Below are 14765 nucleotides of genomic sequence, written 5' to 3'. Positions count from 1 at the left end.
GCTCCCATCTCATTCCCCTCTTCCGAAAAATGAGATGACTTTGAATATCGACTCTGAAGGACAAGAGATCAACACCAGCACATAGTAGGTGCTCCAGTGGTGAGGACTGAAGACACAGCAGTCTTGGAAACCCTCCACCTGGTGGGCCGCCTGAGGCTTCAGTCCTGGAGCATCCCCATCTTCATTCCCTTCCGTGCTCCTTGCTCAGCCATCATCGTCAACGTCAAGCATCAGCCACAGCAGCTGCCCTCTGTGTGCCCATTCAGGGCAATCTTGTGGCGTGCTTCCACTTAAGGCTCAGCATAGTCGAATAAGCATCTCCATTTCCCAGATGAAACCCTGGGGCCCCGAGAGAGGGACTCACGCACTCGGACTCCTTGAAGGCACCATCTCTGGCCTTCCTTAAGCTCATTCTTTCAGCACGGACTCAGTGCCCACCGGGGGCCAGACACTTGAAATGACTCACATGGCTCACACCTCTTTTCTTTTTAAAATCATTTTATTGGAGGCTTATACAGCTCTTATCACAATCCATACATCCATCCATAGTGTCAAGCACATTTATACATGTTGCCATCATCATTTTCAAAACATTTTCTTTCTACTTGAGCCCTTGATATCAGCTCATTTCCCACTTTCCTCACCCTCCCTCCCTCATGAACCCTTGATAATTTATAAATTATTATTTTTTTCATGTCTTAAACCAACCGCTGTCTCTCTTCACTCACTTTTCTGTTGTCTATCCCCCTGAGAGGGGGTTATATGTCAATCATTGTGACCAGTTTCCCCTTTCTCCCCCCACCTTCTCCCTACCCTCCTGGTATCGCTACTCTCATTATTGGTCCTGAGGGGTTTATCTGTCCTGGATTCCCTGTGTTTCCAGCTCTTATCTGCACCAGTGTACATACTCTGATCTAGCCGGTTTTGTAAGATAGAATTGGGGTCATGATTGCGTGCGTGTGTGTGGGGGGGTGGCTCATGCCTCTTAAGAGAAGAGTGGGATGACAGATATGCAAATCAAAACAATACCTATTACTCTGCATGGTAAGTGGGCAGAAAGTTACCCTGAAACCCCCACAAAAAGTAATAACAATTGTACTTCTGCTGAGGGCAACTGACCACAGGAGCAGGCCTGGCTCCACTGTCTGCTGACTGCACAAGTCCCTTCACCTCTCTGGGCCTTTGTTCTTTATCTGCAAACGGGAAGTATGACAGTGGTAGCCCCTCCCCCTCACCAACCACCCTGGGGTAAAAGAGGATTCATGGAAAGCAATTAGCCTGGTGTCTACATGCCACAAGCAAACATTACGTAAATTGTAACTACTTCTTCATTGCAGCCTTGTGGGCCAGAGGCCTCCTGACCCCTTGAGACCTTCCATGGGTTGAGCCCAAGCACCTATTCCAAACCTTCCCCAGGAATGCTGCCAATTCCTGGGCAATTCTTTTTTTCCTGGCCCAGCTCCTGCCTGTCCCATCTGTGGGCAGCACTATTCCATAACAGAAGTAAAATAGGCCCTTCAGCTGTTGTCGCCTGAAAAGTGTTAGTAGGAAGGAAAGGGTGCATCAGCCTGGCAGTGATGAAGGCTTCGTAAACCCCCTTTAGGACAAAGTTAAAGGATAAACTAGCTCGGGGTTTACTGAATGCAAAGAATGTAACTTTAGGTAATTTCCTCGTTTCCTGAGGGATGGATGACCCATGGAATTCCCTGAATAATCCAGGTGCTTTTTATCATTTTGAAACCTCCAAACTGTCCAGAAAGATTTGTTGAAATGAAGCTCCCACACTCCAAGGCCAGAGGCCACCTGCATTTCTGTTGATGCCGGCTGATCTCAGCATGGTCCCATTACTCACATTCAGATTAGCCACTGTTTGATGCTCTCTTCTACTCACTTTTATTCTTTGTTAGAAGATTCTTTGTAAGGGGCCTTCTTTGTTTTGCCTTTTTAAAGAAACAAAATGGTCTCCCCATGTGCATATAGAATAATTACTGGAATAAACTGCCGAAGATCACCAAAGATGGGGGTGTGGGGTGAAGGAGAGATCACATGGTAGCTCCCCCAAACCTCAAGGAGAATAACAACAAAACCCTGGTGCTCCACGCCACCTCAGCCAGCTACCCAGGAGAGAGGACGTCTGCTGCTACCCAGCTCACTGGTGGGGTGAGTCAGCTCCTGTCTCTTCACCTCCATGCTCGATTCTTCAATTTTAATTCCAAGAGCTTTGGTGGCTAATGGAGATTGGCTTTCTGTCCTCTCCACCCCCAAATTCAAGCATCATACATGCCTTTCTGACCTTCCACTACTCCTCACAAGGATAGCTGGACCATTGACTGGGTGTGCAGGTGACCCTGGCTAGAATCCTGCTGCTTATCCTTCCCCAGGACCCTCCAGGCCTGCCCATTTCTCAAGCCCAATCTGCTGGTTGATTATACACTCTCTGAGACTGCAAGTGGCTTCTCAGTATATGGCTTCTGGCCAAAAACATGCAGGCATTTTAAGAACGAATCAATCCAGGTCCTCACCCATCTTCTCTGTTGCCTCAGCCACAGCCACAGCCCTGAGCTTTGAAGCCTTTATGAACCCTGACCAATTTCTCAAAGTATTTTTAATGAAAGCCAGCTCTTTCCTTAGAGGTCACACGCTGAGGGTCCAAGAGCCACAACTGGCCCGCTGCAATGTTGGTTTTTAAAAATCCAACCAATATTGAAATTGAGAGATTGCACACAACTCTTGTAAACTCAGGAAATGTGGCCCTCAAGGGCCCATGGCCACCAAAGAGCATGTTGGCAGGAGCAGAAGCCAGCTCTGCCCTTCAGCCAGGCTTTCCATCTGGCCCTGTCCACTGGCCCAGTTTCTCTCTCCTGTCCGATCCCTGCAGGCTTTCGATTTTGCTCTTTGCTAAGGGGCCTTTTGTGCCTGTTCCCACCACCGTTACATTGCATTGCTATCTTGGGACTTCACTAAGCTGTGCGTGGATCCAGCGGCCTGTGCCAACAGAACGAGGGCATTCTGCATGGCACACATTCAGAAAAGGTGTGTGGCAGGGAGTGAGGTTTATCCCCTCACGCTACTGATTCAATCCCTATGCTGAGCAAATCATCTGAGAAGGTGGATTCTGTGAAGGAGGAGGCATCAGAACTGGAGGAAGGTTTATTAACAACTTCCATTCGATAGGCACAAGACACAAAGTTGTTTGCTGCAAGTGAGGAGGACCAGAGCACTTGCTGCTGAAGCTCAAAGATTGCAGCCTTCAGGATGGATGACAACTCAGTGTCAAGAAGACCCAAGTCCTCACAACTGGACCGATGTGTATGATCACAATAAAGGAGAAAAGAGGGACATTGTCCAAGATTTCACCTAGCTTGTATCTACAAGCAATACTGAAGGAATCAGCTGTCAAGAGCTCAAATGACACACCTCAGTGGGTCTGCCGCACAAGCCCCATTAGGCCCCTTTGAAGTGTTGAAGAGCAAGGAGTTCACCGAGCCGAGATCTTTTCAGTTGCCTCAGAAGCATGTGAAAGTTGGACACTGAATCAGGAAAACCAAAGAAGAGATGCATCTGAATCATGATGCTTTGGAAGACTGCCGGAAGTACCGACCAACCTGTCCTAGAGGAACTACTGTCGGTATGCTTCCTGGAGGCAAGGATGGCAAGACACTGTCTCGTGTCCTGTAGACATGGCTGTCAGGAGAGGCCTCCTGGAGAAAGACACCACGGCTTGGTAGCGCAGAGGGGCACTGTACAAGAGGAAGGTCCTGGCCAAGATGGACTGACACCGTGGCGGACACAATGGGCTCAACCATAAAAGCAATTGGGAGGATGGCGCATGGCGGCCTCAGTGTTTGCTTGTTTTTGTTGTTGTTTTGCTTAAGGTCTCTCTAGGGGTTGGAAGCGACTGGATGGCACCTAAGGCCCCCCCTAGGAAAAAGAGACAGGAAGGCGGTTTCTTCAGCATGCTGGCGATGCTGGTCCTGGGACGACAAGGGGGCCACAGGGGCAAGGACTCAGCACAAAGGGGCGGAGGAGTTGGAGCGGCTTGACGTGGGGCTTGCTTTTCGGGCTTGCCTAGAGCTCAGTCTTCGCGTGCAGCAAGCGGAGCTGCTGCAGTGTTCCCAGCGCAGCGCTCGCCAGGCGGGGTGCGGAAAAAGACAGGTGGCTGGGAAGCGCTCGGGGTGGCGGAGACACCCTCCCTCCCCCCACCGCCCCCGCAGGAAGCCAGCGAGGGATGCTGCTGTTGGGGGGCGGCGGGATCCGCGGGGAAGGCAGCCCACCCCGAGGGACAGGGACTGCTTGACCTTGACGGCACAGCCCGGGCGCCGCTGCAGCCCCCGCGCCTCCCCGTCCCCCCGCCCCCACGCCGCAGCCGACTGCAGAGGAATCCCAGCCGGAGCGCGGCCGCCCGCCCTCCCGCCGGCTGCGGCACCCGAGGGGCGGGGGCGGGGTGGCGGGGATGCCCGTCTTCCCTGGAAGGCCGGGAAGGGGGAGCGCAGGCCGATCACGTGGCGCAGCCACCAGGCGCAGCCCAATTGGCCGCCGGCGCGCCGCGGCTGCTGGAATCTCCTGGCTCGCAGCGGCCCCCTCCTCCTTTCAAGCGATAAGAGTGGGGTGGGGTGGGGTGGGGTGGGGTGGGGAGGGCCGCGGGGTCTGGGGAGCCGGGAGATGGAGCTGGCTCTGCAGGGGAATACCAATTATCCGCCCTCTTCTCGCTTCTCCAGACTTCTCTCCTCTTCTGCTTTCCGCACCTGCCCTTCTCTCGCTGCACCTACCTGGAGGCCAGCTTGGTCGGAACTGCCTGGAGCTGGCTTGTTCCTTGTCATAACCGTGCGGTTTGGAGCAAATCGGTTGACCTGGCTGGAGGTGGAGAGCAATCATCCGAAACATCACAGGTGCCTCAAGCCCCACACATCTAAACGGACTTCATCGTTTCTGCAAACGTCTTTTTGTGGGGGGCCCTTCCCCGCAAGCAGAAGCCCAGAGAACCATCTTAACCTGGCCCCTCCTCCATGAAATGACCCAAACTTACTACGTTTGCCTCCTGAATATTTCTCAAACCTCAATTCCCAGTATTCCCCACTGGACTGGGTGTTAGAGCTTAAATTCCTAGCGCCCAGTTTTCAGAAGATTTTCAGGAGAGACCAGTCCCTGGAGAAGGACATCATGCTTGGTAAAGTAGAGGAGCAGCGAAGCAAGAGGAAGGCCCTTGACCAGATGGATGGACACAGTGGTTGCAACAGAGAGTTGAGATGTAAGAACAATTGTGAACATGGCCTGGGACAGAGTGGTGTTTTATTCTGTTCTGCAGTTGGGACTGACTCGATGGCACCTAACAATAGGAATGTCCGTGAAAACCCAAAGTGGAGTAAGCCTCTCTTGAGTTCCTTGTAGCCAAGAACTAGGGACTTGAACAGCCTTGCTCTCAGAGTGCATTAGAGAGTGGATATCTCTTGCCTACCCTCCCTCCAGCCAGAGGTCCCTCTTAGGGGCTTGCTTGAGTCTGTCTTTGATGGCGATTGCCATACTGGGGTCACCTAGTCATGAGTCATGCCCTGACTGCCTTGGTCAGAAGGCCCTGGACCAGTCTGCTAAGCTCTCTATTATAATGTACAAGTCCCCCTTGTGGTCCTGTTCCCACTTCTGTAGTCCTATCTATAACTGTGATTTGCCATTGATCGTGCATCTATGATAGTTTCCTTTGCGCACGCGTGCACACACACACCATGTCCTTTCGAAGTCCCTACATTTCAGCAATACTTTGGATGCCATTATGACCATGTGCCTCCCTCTTCTAGATGATGTGTCTTTGGTTTGTTTTTTTCTTGTTGTTTCTTATTTTCCAGCTAAGACAGCAGAAGAAACGATTTATCATGCACATTACATTGAGTCACAACTGAGAACAGAACTATCCAGAATGCCATCGTGCAGGGCAAAAGATCAAAATTGGACAGGTTAGGTAGGAAGGAGCAAGGTGGGCCTCTCAGGTGTTCGTGGGATCGAATATGATGGAAGTTCTAGATCCATAGAAATTCTGGGCAGTAACAGTGTCCCAGCCTCAGCCTCGGGCACTGCATATTCCTGCAGCTGGGGGGCTTCTGCGGCTGCACACACTAGTTGACGGGGACCTCTCTCTGCCTCAGCTTTCGTCTTTTGTGCTCAGTCTGTGCATTCTCTTCTTCCATTTGGCTCTCGTGGTTCCGGGGTTACTACCAAGATGGCGTTAAAGCCGTGGGAACAAAGTGTCTGTCTTATCTTTGTGCTGTTTAAGACTTAGTGTTCTTCTTAAATGGTATTTGATCTTAAGTCTTCTTAATTGTATTTGTGATTTGGAGTCTCTTTTGTGCCCTGAAACAACTGCATGCTCCCTGAGAGCAGGGACCTTGTGTGTCTGTTACCGACACAGTAGCAGGCAGCTATTGTTGTTGCACGTTGGTGCCACCGAGTCAGTTCTGAGTCATAATGCTGACCTTAGGTATAACAGAAAGGGCTTTTCCTAGTCCCGAGGTATCCTCACAATTATGAAACCGGTTGATCAAGATGCATAGCACGTGCCTCTCCTGTTGTCACCAGACCTGGTGACTAACTTAGACAGTAAGAACCTGTGGTATTGAAGAGGCCAGGTGCTGTGGTAGATACTAACTCTGGACTTAGAGTTATCCGGGCTTTAGAATCCATGACCTCCAGGGGGGCACCCCCCCCCACCTGGCCAACTTGACTGTCCTCTGCCTGTCTGAGCACAAGTCTTCTCTCTTCGAAACTTCATTTCTTGTCTTAAAGATGAAGACAACACTAACGTCAATCGCACATGCTACTGAGAGACAGGAAGTAGACAATTAAAAACACCAACTACCAGATGGTTTAATGAAGTTGAAGCTATCGGGGACCAAACAATGGCCTCCTATGAGGCAAGCCTGCAAAAGACCTCTTTAGAGTGTTGTTGTTTTTTCAAAAAGCAAAGATGTCACCTTGAGTGACAGTCCCAAGCTATGGGATTTTCAATGGCCTCACGTGCATGGGAAAGCCTGACAATGAAAAAGGAAGACTCCAGAGAGGGAGGGGGAAAAGTGAGGAGCTGATACCAAGAGCTCAAGCAGAAAGCAAATGTTTTGAGAAGGATGATGGTAACAGATGTACAAATGTGCTTGACACAATGGATGGACTATGGATTGTGATAAGAGTTGTGCGATAAATGGTTAAAAAAGGAAGAAGAAAGTAAAATGAACACTGGAGAAGGATTTGGTGTTTCTTAATTTTGGAGCTGGTGAAGAACATTGCATATTATCATTGAGAGGCAGAATGTTCCTTAGAAGTTAGGAGTCCGAGCCTTTGTTTTGCTTATTTTTTATGTGTGTCAGAAATATCGAATCACTGGAAAAAGACATCATGGTTGGTAAAGTAGAACCCAACCCCCCAAAGCCAAGCCTACTGCCATCAAAGTGACTCTGACGCGTACCAGCCCTAGACAGGGCTTCTGATAGCCTCAACTTTCTCCCACACACTGGCTAGTGGATCTGAGTCCCCAGTCTTGGGGTTAGTAGTCAACACTACCACCAGGGCTCCTTGGAAAAGTAGAGGGTATGTGACAAAGGGGACCCATAATGACATCTCGTCCTACAGGAAAATCATCACAAAGTTCTAATAGTGAGGAACATCAAAATTTTATTCAGCATATGCTGTAAATAGAAAAGAGCTGGGAGAAAGGCTGATTTGACATCAAAGCTATGTCTGACTGAGTCCAAAAAGCAATGCCAGATCAGCGGTTTATATACAGAGTTAGTGATGGCTTGATTCTTTCAATGGACAAGCTAAATATAAATAGTAACTTCTCCAAAGGTCTTTGTCAACAGCTTCTGTAGTAAAGATAATCCCTAATCCCGAGGGGCTTTGTTGACCCGTCATGGCACCACTGGGGAGTGCGAAGGAGGGAGCCCTCCTCTATTGACTTGTCTAGTCTTTAGGGGGGGGGACTCCCTTCAGTCACCCTTCCTTGTTCTTTGAACGTGTCCCTGCTTCCTCTCCCTGTCTTTCCAGTGGGCAAACTGCTCCTCCCAATCATCAGGGGAATGCTCAAAGTGAATGTGGGTGCTCAGGATGGCTCTGGCTGGAGTGCCTGTGGTCTTAGATGCTAACGCAAGTGGCTGCAACAATGGGCTTGAACAGCAAGGGTGGTAAGCCCTGCACAGGACAGCAGTCGTTACCTTGTTGTGGTTAAGGTCACTGTGTGTCAGAGACCAGCCTGGAGAGGTCTATGAGATGGGCTTCTGCCTGCAAGGTTAGCAGTTCAACGTCAAGAGTCTCTCTGAGAGAGAAAAATGAGGTACTTTCAACAGTCTTCACCGGTGCCATGATTCAAATGCATCTGTTCTTCTTTGGTCCTCCTTATTCAGTGTCCAGCTTTCACACGCAGGTGAGGCATTAAAAATACCATGGCTTGGGTCAAGCGCACCTTAGTCCTCAAAGTAACCTCCTTGCTTTTCAACACTTTAAAAGAGGTCTGCACAGCAGATTTATGCAGTGCCAAGAGCCGCTTGCTCTCCTGACAGCTGCTTCCACGAGTTGATCCAGGCAAGATGGCATCCTTGACAACTTCCATCTCTTCTCCATTTATCATGATGTTACCTATCATCTGTCAGTCTGTTGCACCGAGGTGCTTTGTGAGTTGCAATGTCACTGGTATTCCAGACACCAGCAGGGTCACTCAAAGTGAACAAGTTTCAGCAGAGCTTCCAGACTTGAACAGACTTCAGAAGAATTAGCCAGACAGATTCACAGCCTCGGAAACTCAAAGGGGCAGTGCTCCTCGGTGGTAAAGCATCGTTAGGAGTGAGAATCGACTCCATTCTGGATGCGTGGGGTGAGTCCGAGTTGACTCCGGTGGGTTAGCTCTAGGTGGGTGACATGCCTTCTGGTTTGCGTGGGACAGTCCAGAAGGGGACGTTGTGAACCATGGAAATTAACAGCGCTAGTTCCTGAATTAAAGCTAAATTCTGAGTACTGGGTTTGCGGACGACTGAAGAAGAACCGATGCATTTGAATGTGGTGCTGGCACAGAATATTGAACGTAGTGCCAAAAAGGACACATAAATCGGGCGTGGAAGAAGTCCGGCCAGAGTGCTCCTTGGAACCAAGGATGTGCGATTTCGTCTCACGCACTTTGAACACGTTGTCAGGAGAGGCCAGTCCCTGGAGAAGGACAGCATGTTCGGTAAAGCAGAGTGGCAGTGACAAAGAGGAAGGCCCGCGACAACCTGGATTGACGTGGTGGCTCCAGCAAGGGGGTCCAACACAGAAACAATTGTGAGGCTGGTGCAGGACTGGGCAATGATCCATCCTGCTGTGCACATGGTCGTTATGGGCAGGGACCGCCTCGGCGGCACCTAACAACAACAACAACAAGATTTGTGGAAGTCAATATTTTACAGTGGGAACCTTAAATCCATTTTGAGTCTCCACATAGTCAACCTCCATTGACTTTTTTCTGACTTTTGACCCACAATGTAAAACAGCTTTGCCCACAGGTAGGGTGTGTTTGCTGCTACGACCTGGGTGAGCCCAGGGAAGGGCAGTCTAGCCCTCGGGTTGCCTGGGTATGCCCTTGATGGAAATTGGAGGGTGGGGTTCTCTGGATCCTGAGTCATATGTCATGCAGTAGCTAAGGTGGTCAGAGGGCTCTGAACTAAGTCTGTAAGCTTTTCTAATGGAGAGTAGTTTATGTCTCCCAATCACAAGGCCTGTTGGTCTGTCACCAATCATGATTTTATGACAAATTTTCTGTGTTTTCCATGCTTTATAATTCAGCCAGGAAACCTTTGGACACTATTATAGCCTCAAGCTAATGGTCTCCTCCCTCATCCAATTGATCAGTTTGTCTTTGTCTCATGATTGTCCTGTTGAAGACGATAATAAAGGGATCTCACTATAGTGTACTTGAATTTGGGGTCTCTTTTTTACCCCTCAAATACTCCCTTTCATGCTTAAAAGTGTCCTGATTGGACAGTATATGGTCACCCTAGTTGTAGGTGCAAGACAAGAGTTACCTATCTGTGGCAGTCACCTAATCTGGTGTCAATTTGAGGATTAAGAGTGTAGGCATGGAGTTTAACCTGTCCATCTGGAGCTAGCCAATGAGACCTGTGTGGGCATGGCCTTCTCCTGAACATTCTGGGAAATCTGATTTTCCCTCCTTGGAGGCAGGAGAGATTTGCTCTCACTACTTCACTCTATGGGAAACATTGCAGCGGACAAGACACATGGAACTACCCTAGTGCCTTGAGCCAGACAAGTCACATGGATGCAAACAGACCTCAGAAGCCAGAGAAGCCACAGAGAGACCCCTGCCAGCACTGAGATGCTTACAATGTCACTGAACCCAAAGACTTTCTACCCACTGGCTTGTGATTGTCCTGCATTTGGTTTCATTGCATGTGTTTCGTGAATCTGAAGAGGACTTTGTAGATTGGTATCAGACATATGGGCTAGTATCAGACTTATGGCCTTGGACTGGGTTGGCATGCTTCCTTAATATACAATTGCTCTTGTATATAAACCTCTTCCTTACACACATGAGTGTGTCTATGAATTTGTTTCTCTTGTCTACCCAGACTAACACACTATCTATATATTTTTCAAAGCTATGCATTAAAATTTTTTTTCAAAACAACCTTATCACCTTCAAAGTACTCTCCATTACACTTGATACATTTGTCAAATCCGTGTTTCCATTCTTGGAAAGATTCTTCTTTTCTTTTTTAACATTTTATTAGGAGTGCTTACAGCTATTACTACAATCCAAAGTACTATTAGATCAAGCATAATTGTACACTTGCTGTCATCATCATTTTCAATACATCTTCTTTCTTCTTGAACTCTTTGGTATCTTGGAGACATAAAGGCGGGAGGGAGGCAATGAGAGGGGAAATGTAGAGAAAGCAAGAGGACATAACAGGCAGAGGGACCTGCACGTGCCCAGAAACAAGGCTTCACAATTGTGGGTGTTTAGATAAGTATCAAACATTTGGGGTAGCTTGAGCCCAGGATGCCTGGCTGAAGATGAGGCTGGCAAGAGGAACTATACAATTGTGTTTGAGGAGAGGGTAACGTGAATCAATTGTTTTGCAAAAGAAACTGGTTGAGTAACTGGAGCAAGAGAGGGCTTAAAGTAGAGCTGTCCGTAAGGAAAGTGGGCGCTTTGCAGGCATCTTCATTGTAAGTATGTACTCTTCGGTTAAAACTTGCCCATAATGCCCCACTGCCCGCTGACAGAATAAAGAATGGGTTATTCAGTCTGGCATACAAGGCTCCCAGTGGCCTGACCCCAATCTCTCCGTGTTGGACATTTCATATGTCCCCTGCTTATTTAACTTCTTCCTTCTTGTGAAAGAATAACTTCCTTTCTTCCTGGAAAATTGCCCCTACCCGGGTCTAACCATATAGCCCAGGTGGGAACTGTCAGATGGGAAACTATCCCATCTCCTGGTCAAAGGTGTGAGTGAACATGTGACCAAGCCTGGCCAATCAGGATCCTTCTGCAAGATTTAAGGGGTTTGGACCAAATGGAAGACAACTCATCTCTCGGGTAGAGGATCTAGGCGGTGTGGCCTGGGGACTTCTCTTGACCACAGTTCTAGCTTGGAGAAGAAAAAGATCAGAGGACATGAAGCCACAACACGCAGAGAAACAAAAATGAACGGTGGCGGCTGAGAACCTGGTGCCCTTTGGGTCCCCTGTTCCAGCTGATCCTTGGGCCCAGCTACTCCAGCCCCAAACCACTCTTCTGGCCTAGGCTACTTTGTGTGGCGGTTCCACTCCTGCTTCCAATGGAACCAGAATCTTTCTGTTCTCGCTTCTCTCTTGTATTATTGCAAACAGTACCTACTCCAGGCACAGCCTGCTACTCAAAATTCTCTCCCGGGTTTGTGTCCCCCTATGTCTGTCCTCTCCCAAACTCACACTCACTGCCAGGAAGTCCATTCCAACTCATACGGACCCCGTGGGATAGGGGAGAACTGCCCCTGGGGGTTCTAGGCTGTGACTCTTTATGGGAGTCGAAAGCCCCAGCTTCCACCTGCTTCAAGCCACCAGCCCAACGTGTAACCACATCAGCAAGACCCCTCTGCCTTTCCTCTAAGCTGGTGGTTCTCCATCTTCCTCAGGCCATGACCCTTTCATACGGTTCCTCATGTGGTGGTGACCCCCAAGCATCAGAAATATGTGTTTTCCGATGAGTTTAGGTGACCCCTATGAAAGGGTCTTTTGACCCCCAATGGAGTCGCGACCCACAGGTTGAGAACCGCTGAAGCTTCTTCAATATCCTTTTCCTTTTATACTAACTTGTCCGCTTCTACACATCTGTGGTAGTTACATCATGTGGTGTCAATTTGGGACCAGAGAGGATTAAGAGTGAAGGGGTGGAGTCTAGTCTATCAATGAGGTCATAGCCAATGAGGCCTCTGGGTAGGCATGGCCTACCCCCTGAGAATTCTGGGAAGTCCTGTATTTTCCTCCTTGGAGGCGAGAGACACTTTTCTCTCTCTCTCTCTGCTCGCTGCCTTGGAGACTACTGACAAGGTTGACTTCCTGTGAGACATCCCTGAGGAGAAGCCACATGGACTTACCCTGATGCCGCCCTGGGAACTGGAGGAGCCGCATGGAGACTCCTGGCAGGGCCAAGCTGCTTCTACCGCCATCAACTTCCCACCCACTGGCCTGTGATCTTCCTGCATTCGGCGTCATTGCATGTGTTTCATGAGTCTGAAGAGGACTTTACAGATTGGTATCGGACATATAGACTAATGTCAGACTTATGGGCTTGGACTGGACTGTGTTGGGATGCTTTCTTAATGTACGATTACTCTTTATATAAAACTCTCTCTTATACACATGAGTTTCTATGGATTTGTTTCTCTAGTCTACCCAGACTAACCCAACATCCTTCCTGACAAGCTCAAATAACTATTCCTGTGTGAAGCCATCCCTGATGACCCTGGGCAGAATATCTCATGCCTGCCTTTGGTCTCGCACAGCTGTCTGTACATGGCCCGGGTCAGCCCGTATCCTAGTGATCTGCTTTCCTGTCTGTTGCCTGTGCTTTTTATCTCCATGACCCTCATTTCTGGGAAAGGGTCCAGCACACATCAAGGATAATCAAATGTTTACTGAATGAATGAATACATAAATGAGAATCCTCCTTTCCCTCGTCTTATCTTCCTGCGTCAATACTCAGTTTATCTCAAGGAAAGGCAGAGGAGGAAAAGTGGGAGGACCTGTGTAGTCTGTGTAGTCAAGGGTGATGGATGCAGAGGAGAAGACAATCCAGATGAAACGGGGCCCCTGGAAAGCCTCATGGTGTTTGTGAGAGGTCAGTGCAGCTTTGAGCCGAGGCAGAGTTTGTTTCGGAGCCAATGCCAGGACAAGCAAACATTTGGTGAGGTAAGCTTTTCAACAAGCTGGGATTCTGACAAATTTCCTGTCAACTGATAGGGATAAGCATCCAAAAGGCATCTGAACAGTTTCAGGGATTACTAGCTCCTCCAGCACAATCTAACCCAAGGATAGGAGAGCCATCCCTCTGGCCCCCATGCCCATTAGAGGCAGATGTCTCCTCTACCCTAAGATGTAGGTCCCTGGAAACAGAGTCACAGATGACCCCAGTATAAGGAACTTTGGCAGAGTACAGTTTACTAAAAGGTCCATGGTTCCCCCCTACGCTTCCCAGCCTCCTTTGTAGTTGATTGGGCATATGTGACAAATTCTGGCTAATGAGCTGTAAGCAGAAGTAATGTGTGTCATTTCCAGGCTGAAGTATTTAATCGCTGGTTGGCACCAAGCCTGAAGCTCTCTTTCCTTCATTGAAGCAATCCTAGAAGCCTTCCAATAAGAGGCAGAGCCCGGGGTGGAAGTGCTGAGGTCTGAGTTACCTGATGGAGTGGAGAGCTGCCAGGAAAGAACCTGGATTCTCAGCTGACTCTGCAGGAGTGGGAAGAGGACCCCACTGTTGTTTCAAACCATTGGAATGTTTGAGTTCTTTGTCCCACAGCAGAACCCAGTCTGTCCTAACCAATATATGGACATGAACAGTTTTAGTCATCCAACAATAAGCTGCCTTCCTACCATGGAAGAACTCTCTCCCTTCCTTAGGGCACTCTTTGGTATTGCCAAATCCAGTGGTCACTCTGTTTTTATCTTTCTTGCTTTCTCACATTTGTCATAATTGACCACTCCCTCCTGTATATATTTTATCTTGCTGTCTGTGACATCATGCTTCATGGTTTTCCTTTTATATCACTGGTCCCTGCTTCTCAGGTGCCTCTGCTGGCTTCTCTCCCACGAATCACTTCAAAATTCTGAAGATCCTCAAGACGCATTCCCATGGTTTTAAATACCACCCATCAGAAAGACAGCTTTAGAAGCCACATGGGGCCCAGTTAAGACTACATTTCCCAGCCTTTCTTGCAGTTGAGCCTTAACAGTTAAGGGTGGCCACGTGACTAAGTTTTGGCTAGTGAGCTGTAAGCAAAACTGGGTGGACTTTCCAAGAAAGTCTTCTCCAAAGGTAGAGAGAGACGGATGTACCTTCCCATCTTTCTTCCTTCTTTACCGAATGCGGTTCATAAAGAAGTGACCTTATGACACTGTCCCTGTAAAGATGGACAGTGTCAGGAACCCTAGGAAGCAGATCCACTCTGCCCTATAGTTTCACTATGAGTCAGATCTGCCTGACTCCATGGCCCTAGACTTAAGACTTGAAATCAAATGCTAAGATGGCTCAG

The sequence above is a fragment of the Tenrec ecaudatus genome, chromosome 1 (genome assembly GCF_050624435.1).
Source record: "Tenrec ecaudatus isolate mTenEca1 chromosome 1, mTenEca1.hap1, whole genome shotgun sequence".
NCBI classification, from domain to species: domain Eukaryota; kingdom Metazoa; phylum Chordata; class Mammalia; order Afrosoricida; family Tenrecidae; genus Tenrec; species Tenrec ecaudatus.
The sequence above is the reverse complement of the archived record's forward strand: the minus strand, read 5'-3'. Positions refer to the sequence as shown.